The sequence below is a fragment of the Onychomys torridus genome, chromosome 14, assembly GCF_903995425.1.
Source record: "Onychomys torridus chromosome 14, mOncTor1.1, whole genome shotgun sequence".
In the NCBI taxonomy this organism is placed as follows: Eukaryota; Metazoa; Chordata; class Mammalia; order Rodentia; family Cricetidae; genus Onychomys; species Onychomys torridus.
This window is the reverse complement of record NC_050456.1, coordinates 81,143,392-81,166,302: the sequence shown is the minus strand read 5'-3', so window position 1 is coordinate 81,166,302 and position 22,911 is coordinate 81,143,392. Positions and strand designations below refer to the sequence as shown.

Sequence of the window (22,911 nt, the reverse complement as noted above, 5' to 3'; positions counted from 1 at the left end):
TTCTAGTCCCACAAAGTATGTTTTTAAGGCTAAACAGGTGTAGTTTAGACATTATTTTCAAACACTTCAAAGACCTTCAGAATATGGCTTTCAAGATGTTTAATAACCTAAGGTTTTTCAAGACAATGAGACACATCTGCTTCTGGCAGCAACAATTTACTTCAGAGAAGATGATGAGCATTGAAGAAACTCCATATGGAGTTTGCTTTCACTGTGGCAAAAGCTAGCTATTTGGGCCTTGACTGCAGACTGTGCTGTGCAGACTGCAGAAGTGAGCATGGGAGAAAGACTGTGGAATTTTGTCAAAGCAGGCCAGTCCTTCCAGATTCCTGCTTCACAGAAGAGTCTGCCAGACATTCTGCAGGACACAGAGCAAAGTGACTGATGAACTTTACCAATACAAGAGGGGGCAGTCCTTCAAATTTCCTGCTTTACTAAAAAGTCTGCCAGATATTCTAGGCCTGTAGGCTGAAGATGGATGCCCAATGTTGCAGGAACTTTGGGTAGCTGTCCAGGCAGCCAGATCTCCCTGTTGTAATATTATATCCTCTGGGGTCTTCGATGGAGTTAGACTAAATAGTTAAGAGTTATAGTTTTCCTTAGTTATGATAGAAAGTAGATTACATATAAACCTTTGGAATCATTAAGATAAGATATATAATGGAATATTTTCCTGAACTTGCCAAATACAAATGGACTGAATATTGTAAATGTAATTCTTATTTAATAACTATTTTTGTTGTATGTAGTTTTATTATGTTAAAGTTAAAACCTTTCATTTTTATTTATACAAAAAGGGGAAATGCTGTAGAATATTAGTTTAAGATGTGTTACATTCGTTTATGTTGTGGAGTATTTAATGATGCGAGAATGTGTTGCATTCTTTTATGTTGCATTTGTTTAACCCTGTAAAGCTGTGTTACTTTGCCTGTCTAAAGTACCTGATGGTCTAATAAAGAGCTGAGCAGCCAATAGCAAGTTAGGAGAGGGATAGGCGGGGCTGCCAGGCAGAGAAAATAAATAGGAGAAAAACATGAAGAGGGAGGAACATGAAAGGGAGAAGGAGAGGAGGATGCCAGAGGCCAGCTGCCAGCCACACAACCAGACACGGAGAAAGAAGGGAAGGGAGGTGTATAGAATAGAGAAAGGAAAAAGCCCAGAGGCAGAAGGTAGATGGGATAATTTAAGTTAAGAAAAGCTGGATAGAAATAAGACAAGCTAAGGCCAGGTGTTTATAAGTAAGAACAAGTTTCTGTGTGTTTATTTGGGAGCTGGGTGGTGGGCCCCTAGAGAGTAAAAAACAAACCAATAAACAATTACAGGTCAACATGTCTATTTTTGTGCCAATACCATGTTTTTTTTTTTTTTTAATTATTACTTTTTAGTTCAACTTGAATTCAAGGATGGTTCTATAGCAGTTCCTTTATTATTCAGGATTGTTTTTTAGCTGTACTGGGTTTTTGTAAGACCAGGGAATAATTGTGTTGAAATTTTGATGGAGATTGAATTGAGTCTGTAGATTGCTTTTGGTAGGGTGACCATTTTTACTATGCTAATCCTACCATTTTATGAGCATGGACGATATTTCCATCTTCTGATTTCTTCTCAAAGACTTGATGTTTTTAATCATACAAGATTTTCACTTGCTGGGTTAGAGTTGCCCCAAGATATATTTTATATTACTTGAGGCTACTGTGAAAGATACCATTTCCCCAATTTCTTTCTTAGACCCTTTGTCATTTGTATATAGGAGGGCTACTGAATTTTGTGAGTTAATTTTGTATCCAACTACTTTGTTGAAAGTGTTGATCAGCTGTAGGAGTTCCCAGTGGAATTTTAGGGTAAATTATGTATACTATCATATCATCTGCAAATAAACATACTTCTTTGAAAGAAGTCATTTTTTTTTCCAATTTTTATCTCTTTGATCTCATTCAGTTGTCTTATCACTCTAGCTAGAACTTCAAGTACTATACTGAGTAGATTTGAAGAGAGTGGACAACATTGTCTTGTTCTGGATTTTATTGGAATTTCTTTGAGTTTCCATTTAAGTTGATATTGGATATGGGCTTGCTGTAAACTGCCTTTAGTATGTTCATGGATGTCCTTTGAACAGTGGTTCTCAACCTGTGGGTCACAAACCCTTGAGGGGTCTCATATCAAATATCCTGCATATCAGATATTTACATTACGATTCTTAACAGTAGCAAAACTACAACAGTTATGAAATAGCAAAGAAATTATTTTATGGTTGTGGGTCACCACAACATGAGGAAGTGTATTAAAGGGTTGCAGTATTAGGAAGGTTGAGAACTATTGCCCTAGAGAGATTATATATTTAATCTCTCCAGGACTTTTTAAAAATCTTTTTATTATATTTGTGTTTTAATTTTACACATTAGCCATGGGTTCCCCTGTCCTCCCCCCTCCCTCCCCTGCCCCTACCTTCCCTCCAACCCCTCCATTCCCGTCTCCTCCAGGGCCAAGACTTCCCTGAGGATTCATTTAAACCTGGTGGATTCAGTACAGGCAGGTCCAGTCCCCTCTTTTCAGGCTGAGCAAAGTGTCCCTGTGTAAGCCCAAGGTTCCAAACAGCCAGCTCATTCACTAAGGACAGATCCCGGTCCCACAGAATGGATACCTCCCAAACAGTTCAAGTTGTTTAATTGTCTCACTTTTCAGAGGGCCTGATCTAGCTGGGGGCTCCACTGCCTTTGGTTCATAATTCATGTGCTTCCATTCTTTTGGCTATTTGTCCCTGTGCCTCTCCAATCTTGGTCTCAACAATTCACACTCTTACAGTCCCTCTTCTTTCTCGACAATTGGACTCCTGGAGCTCCACCTGGGGCCTGGCTGAGGATCTCTGCATCCACTTCCATCAGTTATTGGATGAGAGTTCCAGCATGACCGTTAGGGTGTTTGGTCATCTGATCACCAGACCAGGTCAGATCAGGCTTTCTCTCGACCATTGCCAGCAGTCTACAGAGGATGTATCATTGTGGATTTCTGGGGACCTCTCCAGCACTCTGCCTATTCCTGTTTTCATGTGGTCATCATTTATCATGGTCTGTTATTCCTTGTTCTCCCTTTCTATTCTTGGTCCAGCTGGGATCTCCTGCTCCCCTAAGCTCTCTTTCCCTCAAACCTTGCCCTTCATTACTCCCTCTGTCGTCCAGGTTGTTCATGTAGATCTCATCCATTTCTCTGTCATTGGGCGATCCCTGTGTCTTTCCTATCTCCAGGACTTTTATCGTGAAGAAGTGTTGACTTTTGTCATAGGCCTTTTCAGCATCTAATGAGATTATCCTGTGTTTTTTTTCTTTCAGTTTGTTTATATGGTAGATTACATTGACAGATTTTCTTATATTGAACAATGCTGCATCTCTGAGATGAAGCCTAATTGACCATGGTGGATGATCTTTTTGATGTGTTCTTGGATTTAGTTTGCAAGTATTTTATTGAGTATAAGGGAAATTGGTTTGTAATTCTCTTTCTTTTCTGAGTCTTTATGTGGTTTGGTTATGTGGGGAACTGTGGCCTCATAAAATGAATTGAGCAATGTTCCTTCTGTTTCTATTTTGTGGAATAATTTGAGAAGTATTGGCATTAACTCTTCTTTGAAAGTCTGTACTAAAACCATCTGGCCTTGGACTTTTTTTGCTTGTGAGACTTTTAATGACTGCTTCTGTTTCACTGGGGACTATAGTTCTGTTTGCTTATCTGATCTAGATTTCACTGTGGTGTGTGTATAGAAAATTGTCCCTTTCTTTTAGGGAATGCAGGCTTTGAAGTCCTTATGAGTCTCTGGATTTCCTGTGTCTGTTGTTACAACCCACTTTTCATTTTTAATTTGGTTATTCTCTCTTTACCTTTTAGTTAACATAGATAGGGTTTGTCAATCTTATTTTCTTCAAGAACCAACTCAGTGTTTCATTGATCCTTTGTATTTTTTGTTTATTTCTATTTTATTGATTTCAGCCTGAGTTTGATTATTTCTTGTGGTCTGTTCCTTTTGTGTGTGATTTCTTATGTTTGTTGTAGAACTTTTAGATGTGAAGTTAAGTTGCTAGTATGAGATTTCTCCAGTTATTTAAAGTAGACACTTAGTGCTGTGAACTTGCTTCTTAGAACAGCCTTCACTGTGTCCCATAAGTTTGGGTATGTTGTATATTAATTTTCATTCAATTCTAGAAAGTCTTTAATTTTTGTTTTGACCCATTTTTCATTCAGTAGAGAGTTAGTTGTTCAGGTTCCATAGCTTGTAAGCTTTCTGTTGTTGTTGATGTCCCACTTTAATCTGTGGTGGTCTGACAGGATGCAGGTGTTATTTTGATTTTTCTTGTATCTGTTGAGACTTGCTTTGTTTCTGAGTATGTGGCCATTTTTGGAGAAAGTTCTATGATGTGCTGAGAAGAAGGTATATTCTTTTGTGTCTGGATGAAATGTTCTGTAAATATCTGTTAGGTCCATTTGGTTGATGACGTCAGTTAGCTCCAGCATTTCCCTGTTTAGTTTTTGTCTGGATGGCCTGTCTATTGGTGAGAGCAGGGTATTAAAAGTGTTCCACTATCAGTGTGTGAGGGTTAACATGTCATTTAAGTTATAGTATGTTTCTTTTGTAAATGTGGGTGCCCTTGTGTTTGGGGCACAGGTATTTAGAATTGCAATGTCCCCTTGGTTAATTTTTCCTTCGAGTATGTTGAGTCCTTCCCTATTTCTTCTGATTAGTTTTGGTTTGATGTCTATTTGGTGAGATATTAAAACAGCTACACTAGCTTGTTTCTTAGGTCCATTTACTTGGAATATCTCTTCCCAACCCTTCACACTTTGGTGATGTCTATCCTTGATGTTGAGATGTGTTTGTGAGTATAGTAGTCTGAGCTGGTCTCTTAGCATCTGCATTACATCTATCCAGGTCCTTCTGGCTTTTAGAGTCTCCATTGAGAAGTCTGGTGTAATTCTCATAGGTCCACCTTTATATGTTACTTGGTCTTTTCCCCTCAAAGCTTTTAATATATTTTTTTTTTGTTCTGTGCATTTATTGTTTTGATCATTATGTGTGGAAGGGACTTCCTTTTCTGGATCAGTCTATTTAGTATTCTCTAAGATTCTTATATCTTGATAGACATCTCCTTTAGGTAAGGAAATTTTCTTCTATGATTTTGTTGAAAATTTTTTTTTTGTGTGTGTGCATGTCTGACCTGTGTTTCTTCTCCTTCCTCTATTCCTGTTATTCTTATGTTTGGTTTTTTAATGGTGTCCCAGGTTTTCTAGATGTTTTGTGCCAGGAGTATTTTAGATTTAAATTTTTCTTTGACTTATGTATTCATTTCTTCTATTTTGTCTTCAGTGTCTGAGATTATCTCTTCCATCTCTTGTATTCTGTTGGTGAAGCTTGTCCTTGTGGTTCCTGTTTGAGTTCCTAAATACTTCATTTCCAGATTTACCTCAGTTTGGGTTTTATTTATTCTGTTTCCACTTTCAGGTCTTTAACTCTTTTATTCATTTCCTTCTACTCTTTGTATTTTCATAGATTTCTCCAAGGGATTTATTTATTTCCTATTTAAAGACCTCTATCCTATTCATAAAGGCTGTTTTAAGGTCTTTTTCTTTGCTTGAGATACATTGAAATATTCAGGGCCTTCTGTGGCAGGGTTGCTAGACTCTAGTGGAGACACATTGTCCTGGCTATTATTGATTATGTTTTTATGCTGGTGCCCAGGCATCTGGGATTGAGAGGATTGTAATTCTAGGTGCTGATATCTGGTCTTTGTTAGGTGGGTGTTTTGTTCCTTAGTTTCTGTTTCTTTTCTGGTTCTTAGGAGAGTATAGTGGCTGTGTTGCCTGGTAGAAAAATCTTCTGTGGTTCTGATAAGTGTGCGCCTTGGGGATTTAGGTAAACTGTGTTTCTGGGTCTTGGGACCTGACACTTAGGACTGAAGATGTGCTGGGGTTGGTGGAGTGGCTTCACAAGAGGCGGGTGATTTCAGGATGTTCCACCAGGATTTGCTTAATTAGTCCTTGGGCATGGGTGCAGAGAGCAAGGAGGGGCTACCCCAGAAAGTCTGCTACAGAGCTAGGCATGAGACTGGGGGATTGGACTTGGAGGAGTGGAGGGAGAGGTGAAGATCTGCAGTTAGCCTACCTGCTTCCCGCATCAGAGTGCCCTGTGGATTTCCAGGGAGTGCCTCCTGCTGGAGTTAGGTACTGGGACAAAGCAATGGGTAGGTGGAAGGAAGTCTGGAAAGGGATGATCTGTGTAAGCCACTGAAGATGGGTGTGGGAAAGGAAGGGAGGCTGCAGCGGGTGTTGTGTTGCAGAGCTGGGCCTGAGGCTGGAGGATTTGATTTGGAGGGGCAAAAGGAGAGCTGAAGGTTTGCAGTTAGTGTTCTTGCCTCCCTGCTAGGAGTGGCCTGTGAGTTTGAAGGGAGTGCCTTGACCAGTACATGCTTTATGAACTGTTCCTCCACCATCATAGCAGACTGAATCCCTTGTATTTATCATGATTCTCATTCATATGTAAAGTGGTTACCATTGAATTGATTGTGATCTTATTTCTTCATAAACTCTGCAAGACTGATTAATGATGGTGGTTGTTAAAACTTAACAGGGAGCGGTAAGGAGAGTACTGAGGTGGAGCCCTGTTGCCACCACTTGCAGAGACACTGGTAATAGAGTCTGGCATTAGTTTGTATCTCTAGTTACTTCCATCTGTTTTCCTGGTTGACCAGTATGCGCCTGGCTTTGTGAGCGGGTGTAATCCAAACTTCCTTCAGCTGGGATTTCAGGTCTATTTCTTCAACACTAAAATGGGGCTTATCTCTGACAGACAGCCGCATTGCATCAGGCTGTGTGAGGAATGAAATATTCACCAGCTCTTGGCGGAATTCCCGGTTGGGAAATGCCTATAGGAGGTGGAGAAGGGGTCTCAACGAGAGAAGGGAGTTTGGGCTTAAGCTACAGGATGTCGGTAGGCAGAAGACTGGGCAGCTCCCTGCCGGAAAGCCTCTTTTCTTTGTTTTCTTGGGGCCACTGCGTTTCCATACTTCCCATTGACTTTTGCTTTTCCAGGATGAGTTGCAGGTCTGTTTGCCATGGGAGAGCACAGGCTCTTGCATTTCCTTAGCTTCTGCTTATGGACTCATGTGCAATAACAGCCTGAAACACACAGACTGGAGAAGGACAGAGAATAAAGAGTGAGTCCCAAGAGACGTCAGCAGGTCCTAAGTTCCCAGGTCCTGTTTGTTTCCTTTTGTCCTAAACAGCTTCTTAATGCTGTCACCAGACTTCAGTGACCCTTGATAACTGCTGTGGCATGAGGTGGGGATGGGGGTGGTCAATTGGCTAGATGCTCTGAATTTCACTTCCTGCTAGTACCAATTTGCCCATTGACCATACCCCTCAGGAGAAGTAAGTTTCCTACTTAGGCTTGGTTATTCCTCTCTGCCGGGCGGCCTCTGGAGACCTGCCCTGTTATGGTGCAGGTATGAAGCCAGGTCTTGCGTTTTTTCTCATTTCCCCTTGGTTTACTGTGCTCACATTGGATGCCACTTGAGCCTATCAGCTGCGCCGGGACAGGGCAGTACCAAGGTTGTAGCCAAACTCTGACTGCTGGAGGGTAATAGAAAATAAACCAGAACTTGCAAGCCAAAACTATCAGTAGGAAATAGTGAGCTACAATGTATAGAAGACCACAGAGTACCTGAGGGACTGAGGGGCAGACAGAAATGGCATGATCCCTTCTCAGCCCCACCCCCACCCACTGGGGCTGGGCACTCTGCTTCTTCTCTGGAGAAAACCACCAAGAAAGCTCTTACAGGGCAATCTTTTTTTAAGCCATTTCCCTATTTCTGGGCCAGTGTTTGTTGTTTTGTTGGAATCAGCAAACCCTGGCTTCTTTTTTTTTTTTTTTTTTACTAGTAAGTAGATTTCTTGTGCATGACTGTGAGCCAAGCACATTAGTGGATTTTTTAAAAATTAAGTTAAATAACCACATGTAATCACAAACTTAACTGTCCTTCAGGATACATGGAGTAAAGCTTTCATTTATCTAGTTCTCCCCAGTGCTGGGAATGGTGTCAGTGTTTAAACTACCTGACAGTGCTGAAGGACCTAGGCATAGAGGAAGACATCCCAGAGTAGTTAGAGACTCAACCAGGGTGGAGATCAGATTCCCACTGTGTCTTACTTATCCCTGAACCTTTAAATACCCCTTAACACCCATCATCTCTAGAACAATGGGATTTGGAACAAGAGAGAGAAAAAAAAAGCCAGAATGGGTAATCTCATTGACTCTTGGGTTCTTTTCAGATTCCAGTAGAGAGGAAAGTCAGTTTTGTCTTTGAGGAATGAAAACTAGACCAGTTGGTCACCTTCAATTAGACTCTAGAAAGAAAGAATCAAGAAATTAAGCATCAAAGTCCTGGATTTAGCTAAATGAGAAGAAAAACTTGTCACAATGAACTTAAGATCCAGTCTTTTCTGACACAAAGTACTTACACACACTTGCGTGTGCATATCCATCCACATGTGCAAGTCTGTGTAAGAGGAATAAGCGTAATTACCACTGAGCAGGAAGTAGAGTGCACATGTAAGAAGATGGCTGTATGTTATCACATAATAAGCCAAGCATGGTGGCAGGCAGTGCAAGTGTGGAAGCTGAGAGCCTGATGGCAAGGACGTCAGAGTTCCAGTGCTGAGAAGACAGAGACATGCAGATTTCTGGAGTTTTCTGGCCAGCCAGCCTAGCCAAATCAGCGACTTAGAGGTTCAGTGAGAGACCCTGTCCCCAAAAAACGAGATGGAGAGTAATTATAGAATTGGCTACCCACTCTTATAGTTCAACACACCTGATGTTGACCTTTGGCCTCCAAGCACATGTGTACTTACACATATGTGTGCATGTGATTGCACACTCATTAATACTATTGTAGCAAAAATGTCAAATACTTATTGAAACTTTTTCTTAATTCCAAATAACAATCTAAGCAGAATCATATTCATAATGAGGAATGGGTGATTTATCCAGTCAGTGAAAATACTGCAGTACAAATTGTGGGTAAACATGGGCAGGAGCCTTGAGAGCCTGGTGTCAGAGACAATTTGATCAGTACATTGCAGCCAACAACTCGTTGTAATATGACATTTCTGCCTCTCAACACTGGTCACTTCCAGGGCCCTGGACTCTGCAGACCAGCTGTGAACATGGAAACGTGCTATGCCTCCCCAGCCTGGCCAAACCAAGTCATATGATGGTCCCCTAGCCAGAAGATGCATAAAAGGATGGCCTAGCCCTCCTCTCACCCTGCTTCTGGGGAAATAGACTACAAAGCATGATCCTTACACCCTGGGATGATGGCATGACTCTGTGCTATTGTGTTGGGTGTGAAGGACTCTGCTCTGGGTGATGTTCCCTTGACCATTTGGGGGGCTGTGTTTGCAGGGAAGGTGCATGTCCAGACGTGACATCTGCAGAGGACAGTTCCGTGTATGCTCACAAGGCTCTCCCAGCTCATGCCTCTGCAGATGTGGTGTCCACTTAGTACTCCCGCTGCTTTGCCCTGCCGGGGGTGACCCAGCCCTTCTTTGCTGACCCAGGACTCTCCAAGGGAAGTAAATGGCTGGTAGTTAGCTTGCAGCGAGTGGGAGAAGAGGCCTGAGCATCCTCACTGGTAGACTGACAGCACCTGCTGCACTCCAAACACCCACCAGACCCCTGTGTCTCTAAGACTATGGGCTTGTTCTTCTAGGATTGTCTGAACTAAAATCATGGCATGTTAAACAGTATTCATGAAATACAGCTAGGGTCACATGTGGGAAGAGAATAGTGGGAATCTGCAAACTGCCCCTTCAGTAGCTCTGCCACCCTTCCGCCTTTAAATTTGTTGTTAGCAGACATGATGTTAGTAAAACAGAGCTGGAAAACACCGGTGATCCATAGTTTTCTTCTTTTGTTCTGTTTGGGCTCTGAGAGCATGGTGTAAACTGTTGTGAGCTTGCCCATGGAGAGAGCCATGTGGAGTCTACCAGAGCCAGCCAGGGCTCACTCACCCTACAGGAGAAACATCTTTGACCAGCTGTCCCCTCAAGCTGTGTGTGTCTACAGCTGTGAGAATGGTCTGGCTGGAGACCACAGGGGCCACCAGCTGAGTCCAACCCAGATGGACCACAGAGTTATGAGCAATAAAGCAATTGTTTTGTTCGCTTGTTTTTGCACAGTGTTTTGCTGCAATGTGTAACTGACACATACTGGGCTTACACATTTCAATAGGCTAAGATGAGCATTTGAGCATCTTTATTCTTTTCTGGTCATGACAGGTCCGAGGATCCCAAGACTTACCATAGTTTAGTTAGCTATAATTTGTTCTATTTTGAGGCATCCTTTTCAATAAATGGTGTCCTAGGTTGAACAGACTCCTTCAGGAGCCTCCAAAGCATTTTTTCCCAGCAAGATTCTACTTCATGTTACTATTTTAAAAGTTCCTTAATGGCTCAGAAGATAAAGGTGCTTACCACAAAGCCTTATGCACTGAATTTGATCCCCAGAATCCACTTGATTGAAGGAAAGAACCTACTCTGTGTTGTCCTCTGACCCCACACATGTCCCAGGACACATGAACATACCCACACATACACTACCAACATAAATAAATAAGTGTGAAAGTTAAAAATCCTCATAAATACTTTAAATGGGGATTTGAATTGTAACAAAATTTATTTTCTGTGAATGCCAAGGGCATTTACATTTAAAGTGTACTGTATTTAAAGTACGTATTTCTGGAATTCACATGTCCTTCATGCTCAAGGACAATGCTGTCTTTAGTTGTTTGGTTTTCTAGTGTCCAGACCCTGTCTGTGATTGTTAACACCGATTGTCAACTTGATAGGATCTAGATTCACCTAGAAGACAAGCCTCTGGGTGTGTCTGTGAGGGATTCCCCAGACTGGGTTAATTGACATGCCCCCAACTACTAAACCAATAAGAAAGGGAGCTGAGCAGATGGCCCATCCCCCTCTGCTTCCTGACTGGGTACAAAGTAGCTAGCTGTACAGCTCTAGCTCCTGCTGCTAGACTGCTGCAGGACTAAGTGCCCTCAAACTGTGAGCCAAAATAAACCCTCCTTCTAGAAGTCTCTTTACTCACTGTATAAGAACACTAGAAAAGTAACTAATGTACCATGTGTTGGCAGCCACTGCTCTTCCCAGGTGAAGGGCCCCCCCCAGCCTTTCTGCCTGACTTGGGTCTGTTCTGAGGCATCTCACACTCTGCCCTGTCTGAGCTACCTTTTCTCAACTTCTGATTCTTCCCAAGAAATAATAAAAGAGGCCTGGAGTACCACCAGTGCCTTAGCCCCAGGAAATGCCAGGGAAGAAAAAATATTTTACACAGTTAAGTAGTTGGCTGGAATTTCTGGATCATGGATAAAACTGGTAAAGTGTGTGTGTGTGGGGTCACTAAACAGATACAGTGTTTCAGGAACAACTTTTACAATAAACAGATTTACCAGGATAGAATGAATGGTGTTCATTAGCAACTATTTAATCAGAGTTGTTTGTTACAAAAGAGCCAGACCTTCAGCCAGTGCCTTGCTAGGCCTCAGGGCCCGGGGATGTGTGTGTGTGTGTGTGTGTGTGTGTGTGTGTGTGTGTGTGTGTGTAAATATGGGCCTCAGCTGCACATAAAACACAGCAAACATTCTTATTCCTTTGGTGGAATAATGAGGTAAGATACCTGGGCAGGAGCTGTGTTCTGCTGGGTGATGCAGATTTGTCTTGACCTCATTGCTGACATGTGGATGGACACTAGTTAGGGTTCCATACTGGGCTGGGGCAGAATGGCACCTCCAGAGCCATAGCTGTGGTTCCATGAGTCTCTTGGCTGGTTGTGGTTTCTAAGACCCAACTCCAGAGGAGTGCCACATGAGGATATGCAGGACCCATTGTCTGCTTCTCTGTTCCTAGCACCTGATCATCCCCTTGGATATTACCACACACCCATGAAGATGAGAACTGTAGCCACACTTTTTTTGAACGGATCTGGTGTGAGGTGCCGTCCCCTGGCTTATAGATTTCTGCCCCTACAACCAATGCCAGGAGTCCTTTTGTCTCCCATCTCTGTGCTTCCTTTCTGACATTTATCTCTCAGGTGCCAGACCTGCATTCTGAGGCCTGCAGAACAGTTTCCCTAGATATTCTGAAGATTTTCCTAACCCAGCTTCCCCCAAAGTAACCCGCGGTCTTCTCCAGGACATGATAGGTGAACTACTGTCTACTCATGAGCCCACCCGAAAGGGAAGAGCCTCCAGACTTCTCTCATCCTTCTTCCAGTTCTTCACACCCACATCCATCTTCACAAACATGTCTGAGTCTGGACCTCTCTCTATAGGCCTGGTGGCGTCAACAGTTTATTATTACTCACTTTTCTTAAAATCCCGTAAAAGTCCAGATTCTTAGGCATGTTCCTCCAGCTGCATGAGCTGATCCTGACATGCATGTCTGTGGCTTCCATCTTCACAGTTTGCCTTGTATTTGTGATCCATGCACTTTTTTGATGAGTCTTTAGCTGCACAGGCCTAACCTACCCTCAGAAGGCCACAGTTCAGGTGGAACAACAGGAATTTCCTGTCACTCTTATGGGTGTTCTGCATGTGGCCAACCTGGAACGGATTCCCATGCAGCTCTCTCTGCAGGAGCTCAGAATGTCTTTCCTGCCACTGTCACATCTCCTTCCTGTGTAGGGGATTGGCAGTTACTGTGGGCATCTGAAGGTCTATCAGATTGTCCCATTCTGAGTTTACATTTATCACCTCCATTTGGTGCAAAGCTTCTCCTGGGAGGCTTGCTGGCCCCTGAGCTTTAAGAGGAAACCTGTTTGGATCAGAGCAAAGAAGCCTAAAGGCAGAATGCCCTCTGGTGGAGAATTGGCTGTAACTAGATTAACCACGTGAAGCACCTGTCCTGGGGGAAGGTCAGAGCCCAGCAGTGGAGGCCCAAAGAAAGAAGTCCCCAGTGCTTTGCACTGTCTCCCTGCTTTGTACAGCTTGGTTTCTGGTGCTCGGACCCAGAAGATCCTTCAGGAGGGTTTAGCAAGCCACTGTTGCCAGTGGCCCCAGAAGTCAAGTGTCGAGCACTCCCTGGCTAATGACTCCATCTGGGTTTCAGTCTGTCAGCTGCTTTTCTCATTACTATGGCAAAACACCTGGCAGAGAAAACTTAGACGGTTTCTTCTGGCTCTGGTTTTGAGGAAATGGGTAAGTGAAGTGAGGTAGGGAGGGTGAAGAGGTCTTGGCAGAAGGGTCATGAGGCAGCTGGTCACACTGTGTGCGTAGTCAGGAAACAAGAGAGACAAACACTGGTCCTTTATATCTTTCTTTTTATTCAGTCCAGGACCCCAACCCACAGAGTGGTGATGCCCGCATTTAAGGACAGGTTTCTCACCTCAGTCAACCCAGTCTAGCAGCTCCCTCACAGAGATGGCCAGAGGTTTGTCTCCTAGCTGATTTTGGGTGAATCTCTTTGGTTACCTACTTTGCATCAGAGGGTGAGCTGCGTGAGGGAGCGTGCTGCCTGCCATCAGTTAAAGAATCAGTGTAGTGAGTGATCAGTGTTTGGAGTTTTGATTCCCAACTTTACTGGAAGGGCACAGCCCGCTGGCAAGAGCTTTGGTATGCAGATTCCAGTTTGTAGCTCTTGGTTTGGAAGCTGAATGAATGGTGTGTGCCCATGTGCTTCCCTTCTGCGTCCTCTCAGGGATGTGCTGCCAGCTCGGGAATGGCTTTCAGAGAGAATTGTGCCTCTTCTCAAGCCCTGGTTCTCCTGAGGCTCATACCAACATTTGCCATGTTTCCTGGGCTCCTGCATCTTTTCCTACTCCTGCTTCTAGGTCATCTACAATGCAGCAGATGCCTCTCTACCTCAGGGGTCAATTCCTGTCCCACCAGGACTCTCTGCTGAGCCCCACTTATGAAATACTCTCAAGACCTTACTCCATAGGCAACATTCAGTATTTCCTTGACTCCAGAAGGTATTTATTACTCCTCATATTTTGCAAATATTCATTAAAAATTTAAGACTTAAAACTTACTTTCTGATGATGGCTAAAAGAACAAATTCCCTGGATATCTTAAGAGAGAGACAAAGTTGCTTGCTTGTTAGCCTGAAATATTTTCAAAACACATACATGAAAAGAAAAGTGTTTGTTGACCTAGATTCGAGGCCCTAGAATCTCCGTGCAGTTAAGCTAGCTGGCATCTTGATAGCCAGTGGAGCATGAGATGTCTGCATCTGCCCCCTCTGTCTCATGATTTGCATTATTTATGAGTTCTCTTCCATGCTTCTTTCACGGCATTGTGTGCCTGGAAAGTCTGGAGGCCCTTAATGGAGCAGTATGTTTTTGAGGAGTCTATAACCTGTTTCCACTCATTGTTGGGGAAAAGAAGGAGCTGAAAATCCCAAGAATGAAGTCTTCTGGAACCACACCATCCAGATGTGAGACCTGAGTGACCTCAGGAGCCAGGCTGGTACCCACACCCTCCCGCCTTTGGCATCACTCTGGGGGTGGCCTGTGAGACCACAAAGTCAAATTTTAGCCGGCTACCCCAAACCAGCTTTCATTTTTAAAATTTCATTCATGTTACCAGTGTTTTGTCTACATATGGGTGCATAGGAACATGCCTGATGCCTGCAGAGGCCAGAAGAGGGTGTTAGATACCCTGGGATTGGAATGGTTGCAAGCTATTTGTTTTGGTGCTGGGAATTAAAACTAGGTCTGCTGGAAGAGAAGCCAGTGCTCTTAACCACTGAGCCATCTCTTTAGCTTCCAGAACTGGCTTTCTTTTTTTGGCTATGGTCTCTTTTTCTTTCATTGTTAGTGTTACATACATGTATGAATGCACAAATATAGAAATACAGTCTACACCATTTAGTATTATTGATACATGGTTTCAGGGCTAACCACTTGGAATCGGATAATCATTTAGGGGTTCATACCTGGAGATGAGTAACTCTCCCTCCCTCAGAAGTCCTTAGTTGACAGTAATTCTTTGTGTGGGGTGGAGTTCAGTGAGACTCCTTCCTTCCATATCCGCTTGTCTGTTGGTGGTGTTATTGCTCCAGTCTTGTTAGCCATATTGCTAAGGTATCATGGGTGTGGTTTTCCTGTCATTTATAGAAGAAAAGCTTCACAGCAGACACCTTAGTCCTCTGGCTCTTACAACCCTCCCACCACTCCGGTCTGAGATTTTTCCAGATCCTTAGCGTAAGTTGTGTTGTATATTCATCCCATTTATGATGGGCACTGATCATGCGCCCATTGTTGGTTGTTCTCTGCATTTCGACCAGTTGTGTTTTCTGTATGGTCTCGCTCTGATGAGGTGTGAGAGCTATACTTACCTGTGGGTAGAAGGATACCTATTTAGAATGCAGCCAGGAATTACGTTGATTTGGTAATGTGGTGGTAGCAGGTTCTTCTTTAAGATCCATGCACTCAGTATCCCTGGGTATTTGGGTTGGTTTCCAGGACCAGGTATGATTTCCTCCCCTCCTAAGTGATCCTTGAGTTTAATTAGGGAGCTGTTGGTTACCAGAAAGATATGAGTGCCACCTTTAGGGATATCTTGCCATGCTGGCCATGAACTGGGCTTTCTTAAATGACGCCAGAATGCCAAGAGTTGTATATACCCCCTGAATATATCACTACCACCAAAACTTCCGTTGTTCAGATTCAGACCCAAGATGGACTTCTTGTTGCAGATTTCCCTTTACCTCACGTTCTGATGATATTTTACAAATCTCCTTTCCTTGCTTGACAACTTCAGAAATCACATTTTCAAATGGATTCTGGGAGGAACAGAACTCCCAAGAATGTTTCCTCCTGGTCTCAAATGTCACACTTGCATTCCTGCTGCTCAGGCTTCAGCTATGGGCAGGGACAGCTTCTGCATCTCTCCTTTATGTGGTCCGTTCCTGTATTTTACACACGCTTGTTGAGCAGTTGTTTTATGGTAGACACCGAGCTCAAAAGCAGAGAAGTGAAACTGAACTGCAAGTGTCTACAGGGGTGAAAGAACAGAAGTCTGGTGACCACCATGGATCTAGGCTTGGGCTTTTTAAAATGGGCCCCAGGCTGGTGAGATGGTTCAGTAAGTAAAAGCACTTGCTATGCAAGCCTGATCTCTGGGGTCTACGTAAAGGGGCAGGGAGAGAGCTGACTCCACAATGTTGTCCTCTGGCCTCCACATGGCATGTGTGTGCCACTTATATGTAACACACACACATACACACACATACACTCGCACGCTCATACACACATACACACGCACACTCACACACAGACACACACATGCACATGCACACACCCACACCCCAATTAAAAAAAAAAAACAAAAAACCAAAGATTGGAAATTATTATGAGGACAAGATGATTCAGTGGGCAAAGACTCTTGCTGCAGAAACATGGTGATATGAGTTTAATTCCTGGAACCTGTGTGGTGGAAGGAGAGAACTGACTCCTATATATCGTCTGAACTACACACACACACACACACACACACACACACACACACACCCGGTGGCACAACCTCTCTTCCAGTAAATAATTACATTAAAAAAGAAGAATGTCCTGGAAAAACTGACTCGAGCAATGGAGACTAAGTGCACAGCTGTGGAGGGTGGAGGGTTTCCACCTCCTTTCCCTGAGGCTGAGACAACTCTGTCCACATTGTAGATGAACCCAGGGCCCAGAATCTGCCTGTCTGGTGCAGGTTTTCTCCACCTGTCTTTGACCCTTCATCATAGGTTGAGGCCTAGTGATTTCAGACTTGTTGTGAGCTAGTCTTATAGATTTAAGATTACTGCCTGGAGAGAGTCAAGATTGGGAAGGCTCCCTGCTGGCTTTCATATTGCAATAGGACTGGATTCAGAATCAATCTAGTAGAAAGCCACTAAAATACTTGTATATTTCCTTTGAAAAGTTTCCAAATAAACTGATAAGAAAGGATGGAGCCATGGCAAGCTGATGACCCACACAATCCCCTGACTTGCTCAGAGTACTAGAGGGGACCATCTTCTTACAAGTCATGAAAGCCAAAGCTCATCAAAGCTTTTCCTTTAGTCTTCCATACAACAGAGCAAGAAAAGCTTTGGTCCTGCAGCATGGACTCTCTCCAGGTTGGCAGTAGGTCTGGGAAGCCTGGCTCTGCTGTCTGCTGGCTGTGGTTGTAAGAAAATCCATGAAACACTCAGGTTGCTTTCTGGTGTGTGGAGTGGAATGCTGGGTTCTGTCCTGAGAGGTGAGGATGTCTGCTTTTGGACATCCTGACCAGGTTCAGCACTCAACAAACATAGCTCCCTTTTTGGCACAGACTTTCTGGCATGCTCCTGATGAGACTGTATATCTTATCATAGCCAAATAAGATATGTTTCCATTCTTTCCACACCACCTGCTTCATTTCTGAAATTGCTGTGTTTCTGTTTTGGAACAGATATATTTTCAGTGGGGAAAATGAGCACTTTTACGATGTGTTGTGAGGGGGAAGGTTGGCCTACCCATGACGGTAAGAGGTGCCTCCCTGGAGAGTGGCTACATCCAGACACCAGTTTTCATGAGCAGGCTTGCCAGTGACTGTGCACCCTCATGCCACTGGTGTCTCTGTGCCTCATCAAGCTTTCTGACTTCCAAGTGGGTGTTGTCACAGCTGTTTTACCCAGGGAGTGCCCTGTTCTCAGCATTGGCTTGTGGACGTGACTATCCAGTAGCAAATGGTTTTATGGGGCCTAGACTATTGCATGTGTGAGTCCCAGGACCCCTTATTCCTCTATGTACATGTAGTTGTGTGATCTTACTTCTGACTTCACTGGGTAGCCATGGCCAGGCCTTGGCCGTGCAGCTTCTTTCCACCATGTAGGGCATGTTTGACTTTCAGCAAGATATCAGCTCACTCCTGGTTCGGACCTCTGAAGTACAAGAAAACCTGCTGGCAGGGAAGCCTGCTCTCGGGAGCTTGTCATTTCCTTTACCCCACCATACTTCCAGGGAAGTGAACAAAGGATTGATAATTATGTTGTGTTTAGTCAGAATTTTCCAAGCTACAAGGCCCATGATAACAAGGATGCTGTCTGAATCTCTATCTAAGCACACACCGCTGGGTGGGCAGGCACCAGTGGGTAGGAGGAAGGTTGGAAAGAGTGTTAATTAGGTTTTCTATTGCCGTAAAGAGACACCATGACCACAGCAACTCTTATGAAAGAAAACATTAATTGGGCAGCCTACAGTTCAGAGGTTTAGTCCATTATCACTGTGGCGGGACATGGTGCTGGAGAAGGAGGCAGGAGTTCTACATTTGGGTCAGCAGCCAGAAGGAAGAGAGAGACATTGGGCCCTGCTTGAGCACTTAAAACCTCAAAGCCCACCCCCAATGACATACTTCCTCTAAAAAGTCCACACTTCCTAATTCTTGTCAAGTAGTGCTATTCCCTAATGACAAAGCATTTAAATATATGAGCTATGGGGCTATTCCTAAACCACCATGGAAATCTATTTCATAAACCACACATGGAGAGAGTTCCTGAGACACCTGCTCCTCTGGGCTGACTACACTCAGTTTCAGAGCCTATGCTGTCTGGATTTGATTATCTCTTACATGAGGGAGACTTTCTGAGAGAGGTGGCCCATAATGAAGAGACGCACCCCACTGTCTCTGCTAGACCCTTTCTCTGCAGGTCCTGACAGACAGCCTCTGCCTAGCAACTTTTCTGTGTTTTTTATTCATTTCTATTCTTTCTAAAGAGGCCATTTGTTTCCTTGCCAAGCTTTCTGATTCATCAGTGACCACAGGTGTTGGCTCCTGTCCTACTAAGGTCTCTGGATGGTCTTCTTTGATAGTGTAAATGGTGTATTGTATAAAGTGACATACTCAGAAAGTTGAGAAGACAGCTTCTGGTTTACTTCTTACAGAAAAACTTTGTCTCATCAACCTTGTTAAGTAATAAAGCTTCCTCTCAGGGTCGGCAAAGAGAAGCATGGAGATGGAATTCAGGTGAAGTATTCTCTTTACCTCCTGATCCTCATGAGATGCCTGCCTTTCTCCAGTAAACTGCTTGCTGCACAGCACTCTTGCCTCTGGCTCTTAGATTCCTTTTGCTCCATCCTGTGCTGTACCTTGAGCCTTAGGGGGTGGGAAGTGAGACATATATCTGATTATTTTCTTCCATTCATGGTTAAGCATAGGGCCACCATGCCCCAGCATCAATCATTTAGTCTTAGGAGCTTTACACATTGAGATTCTACAGTACAACTCCCATTGCAAAAAGAAATTTCCTTCCATAATGCTGACACCAGCAGTAATCTATGTGCAGGAGCACAGTGTTCAGAAGGCAATTTGACAAGCACATCACATCTATCTAACAAAACAACCCTTGTGGACTTTTCCAATGGATCCTATGACCTCACCAGCCATGGGCTCTTACCCTGGCTTATAGTACCAGATGTGAGTTCCCTTGTCTTGAGCCAGCCCTAAATTCGATTGGAAAGCAGGTGGTTGTAGTGATTACACTCATGCCACTGTTATTCCAGTGGGCACATACCTTTAGGGTTCATGTCTAGCAGAACTTCCAGCAGCCCACATTGTGCCTCCCAGCACTGAAAGCCAGGAGGATACCAGGGAAAGGTCTAACAGCTGTCAGTTAGGAAATAAACATGAAAAACGGTATTTATGGTAAAGAAATCATTAACATTGTGATTGAAGATGATTTAAACATGCTCTAACAATCCTTAACTTCTGCCTCAGTGTCTCAGGAGGAAATAAGTGCTAAAATGTCACATCAGTGGGAGCTCCTGGGTGTGTTATTGAATTTGGAGAGTCACAGCCTGTGCCCCAAGCCAGGTTTCACCACTAGTCCTCAATAAGCCAATTTTATAGTCAAGTTAATAGTGGAAAGTGGAAAAGATTTATTCATTGTGGTCACATTGGGGAGAGGAACAAAGAGACACATTGAACCCCTCAAATCTATCTTCAGGATCTGAAGTGAGATTAAGTTTCAATAGAGGACCTGGAGATGTGCACATCTAAACAGTCCCAGTCAAGGTGTGGCCCCTTCTCACCACTGACCCATCATTGTCTGGGTTTCAGTCTCATACTATAGGTGGTCTGACAGGTTATTAGAATTGTGTGAATATCTTTCCAGGAGACGAGTTCATGAGGGCTTCTCTTGTCAGTGAGCTGGAGGCATCTGGAATGAATTGGTTTACTTCCATGGATGTGCATCATGAAACAGGTGTCCCTGCTACCTCCCCACCATGAGCTGTGAGTGGCAGAGTCTCTGCTGTTGGTCTCCTGCTAAAACTAGCCAATCAAGGTATTTCTGGGTGCTGTGTGTGTGTGTGTGTGTGTGTGTGTGTGTGTGTGTGTGTGTGTTTTGAGACAGAATATTACTTTGTAGTCCAGGCAGGCTTGAACTCATCACAACCCTCCTGCCTCAGCCTCTTGGGAGTATTCTTGCACCACACATATAACACACACACATACACCATACATACCAAAGGCCATCCAACCAATAACAACAACCAAAAAGCGAAGACAGGAAGGGAGTTCAGCAAACTGGGCTTCACAGAACCTTGACTAGCTAGTTCTCTGTGTTTTCAATACAAGCAGGAATAGTGAGAAGCAGGGAAACGCTTCTGCTGGGCCATTTTCTGTTGTTATGGTACTGGAGCATCTGCAGAGACCCACAGTATTCTGTAGTTTCCTAGAACTGCAGAGTCTGTGACTTCATTCTTGTGACATTTTAAATATTTATCATTTCTTTCTTTCTTTTCTTTTCTTTTTTTTTTTTTTTTTTGTGTGTGTGTGTGTGTGTAGCTTTGCCCTATTCCTGGATCTCACTCTGTAGCCCAGGCTGGCCTCGAACTCACAGAGATCCGCCTGCCTCTGTCTCCCAAGTGCTGGGATTAAAGGCGTGTGCCACCCCCACCTGGCATCTTTATCATTTCTTAAAGGTGGCATGAGGCTGGCAGAGATCTGGCACCTCACCAGTTCTCTGGCTGCTGAGGAGTCACATTAAGCAGCAGCCTGTCCTAGACCTTCCTTGCCTCTTTCTGCCACTCACACCAACTGTAGCCTCTTTGTCTTCCACAAATAGCAGCTTGTGCTTCTCTTCCCGTCTGCATGTTTGGTATGTCTGGAAGTGAGTTCTCAGAGATCTGCCCTCCTTACTCTCAGTCCTTGGTCAATGATGGCCTCGTGGACAGGAGACATGAATACTAACTAGACTAGGGTCAGTAAAGCTGGCTGGCTGAATATGCTTGATTGGTGGTGGTGGTGGTGGTGGTGGTGGTGGTGGTGGTGGTGGTGGTGGAGGTGGTGGAGGTGGTGGTGGTGGTGGAGGTGGTGGAGGTGGTGGTGGTGATGGTGGTGGTGGAGGTGGTGGTGGTGGTGGTGGTGGTGGTGGTGGTGGTGGTGGTGGTGGTGGTGGAGGTGGTGGAGGTGGTGGTGGTGGTGATGATGGTGGTGGTGGTGGAGGTGGTGGTGATGGTGGTGATGATGGTGGTGGTGGAGGTGGTGGAGGTGGTGGAGGTGGTGGTGGTGGTGTGCCTGTGTGTCTATTTCTTATCTCAAGAGGCTACAATTTATAGGGCGAGCCATAGTATCCTGAAGACTAGTACTCACTACCCTATCTGGGTACAGGCAGTCAGGACTGATACATTTACATTCTCCTACTTTTCTTGTTTGGCCCATGACACAGCTCAAATATTATGAAGATATTTTTAAAATTTTATTTTAAATGATTTTGAATTTTTAAAATTTTGGCATGGAGTTTCTAGTTTCCAGTCACTTCTGGTGAATGAAAAATTGACTTTCTGATGTAATTATAGATGCCTTCAATCTTTGAAAATCATGAGAACAATTTTGGCTCTACAGTGTCTGAGATGGTGCCTGGCTTCTGCCATGAGGAGAACCAAGGGAACCAGGCTGAGCTGCTATGGCGCCATCCTGACAGGGAGTTGGGGAGACACCCAGGTTTGTAAGAGAGAAGCTCGTTTTACATATTTCCTTTCTCTTGAGAAGTTTCAGAAATAACTTGTTCCAGTTACTGCCCTTCAGGCTTGGGTGTCTGTCTGAAGACTGGATGATGGTGCTGGGAATCAGCAGAGACTGAACAAAGCAGAGGAAGCAGGAGCTGTGATTAGAAGCACAGGTACATCTCGGACACACCTACTTCAGAGGGTGTCTGGATGCCAGCCTGGAATACATCAGCATCCGCACCCTGTGTCGGCGTCCTCTAAGGTGGGGAAGCCTCTGGTTTCAGAGGGATTCTCAAGTTTGCTGTGGCTTAGGTGACTGCATTGCCAGCTCAGGTACAGAGTATCAGCATGCACTCTCCCTCTCCGAATTCCTGGCAATCAGCATTTTGTGAGTCTCACGGCTGCTCGATGATGAGGCCTTTTCATCTCCCTTCCTAGATTCAAGCTCTTTGGAACAAAGACCAGATTGTTCTAGAGTCCTGGATATAGTGCTGGACAAGACACGCTGTTCTTTGGGTGCATGTTTTTGGTGAAAAGGTCATGGAAGATGTATCCCTGGGTCCTGGGGTTACATGTGGGAAGTTACCTGCTTGGGAAGGGTTGTTGATCCTAATGCCAGGACCAGAGACTTATGTTTACCTAGCATCCAGCTATCAAGGGAAATCAAGACAACATGGCAAATCATAGGCCACAAAGCAGATAGCTTGTGAACTTACTGATTATTCAGTAAATTCTGACGTTGTCAAAAGACACACAAGTATTCATATGTTTCTGACATAAAAAGATCTTCTCTTCTTACAGTCAAACCCTCCAGCTGGAGCAAGCCCTGAACCATTTTTATCTGGGGTGAGTTGTGATGTATTGAAGACAAGAAGGGCCATTGCTTCAGTAGG

General features: G+C 44.0%; 1 long non-coding RNA gene across 3 annotated transcripts in view; it reads left to right on the top strand.

The window, feature by feature from the left end:
* LOC118595414 overlaps nucleotides 1-22,911 on the top strand; it is a 33,381-nt gene extending 10,470 nt beyond the window's left edge. For 2 of the 3 annotated variants that reach the window (XR_004946525.1, XR_004946523.1), the window contains 3 exons: nucleotides 20,182-20,352; nucleotides 21,915-22,013; nucleotides 22,098-22,911. This is a non-coding gene — a long non-coding RNA (uncharacterized LOC118595414). Of the gene's footprint in view, nucleotides 1-20,181; nucleotides 20,353-21,868; nucleotides 22,014-22,097 lie in introns of all 3 variants that reach the window. The other variant, XR_004946524.1, reaches the window with a different exon arrangement.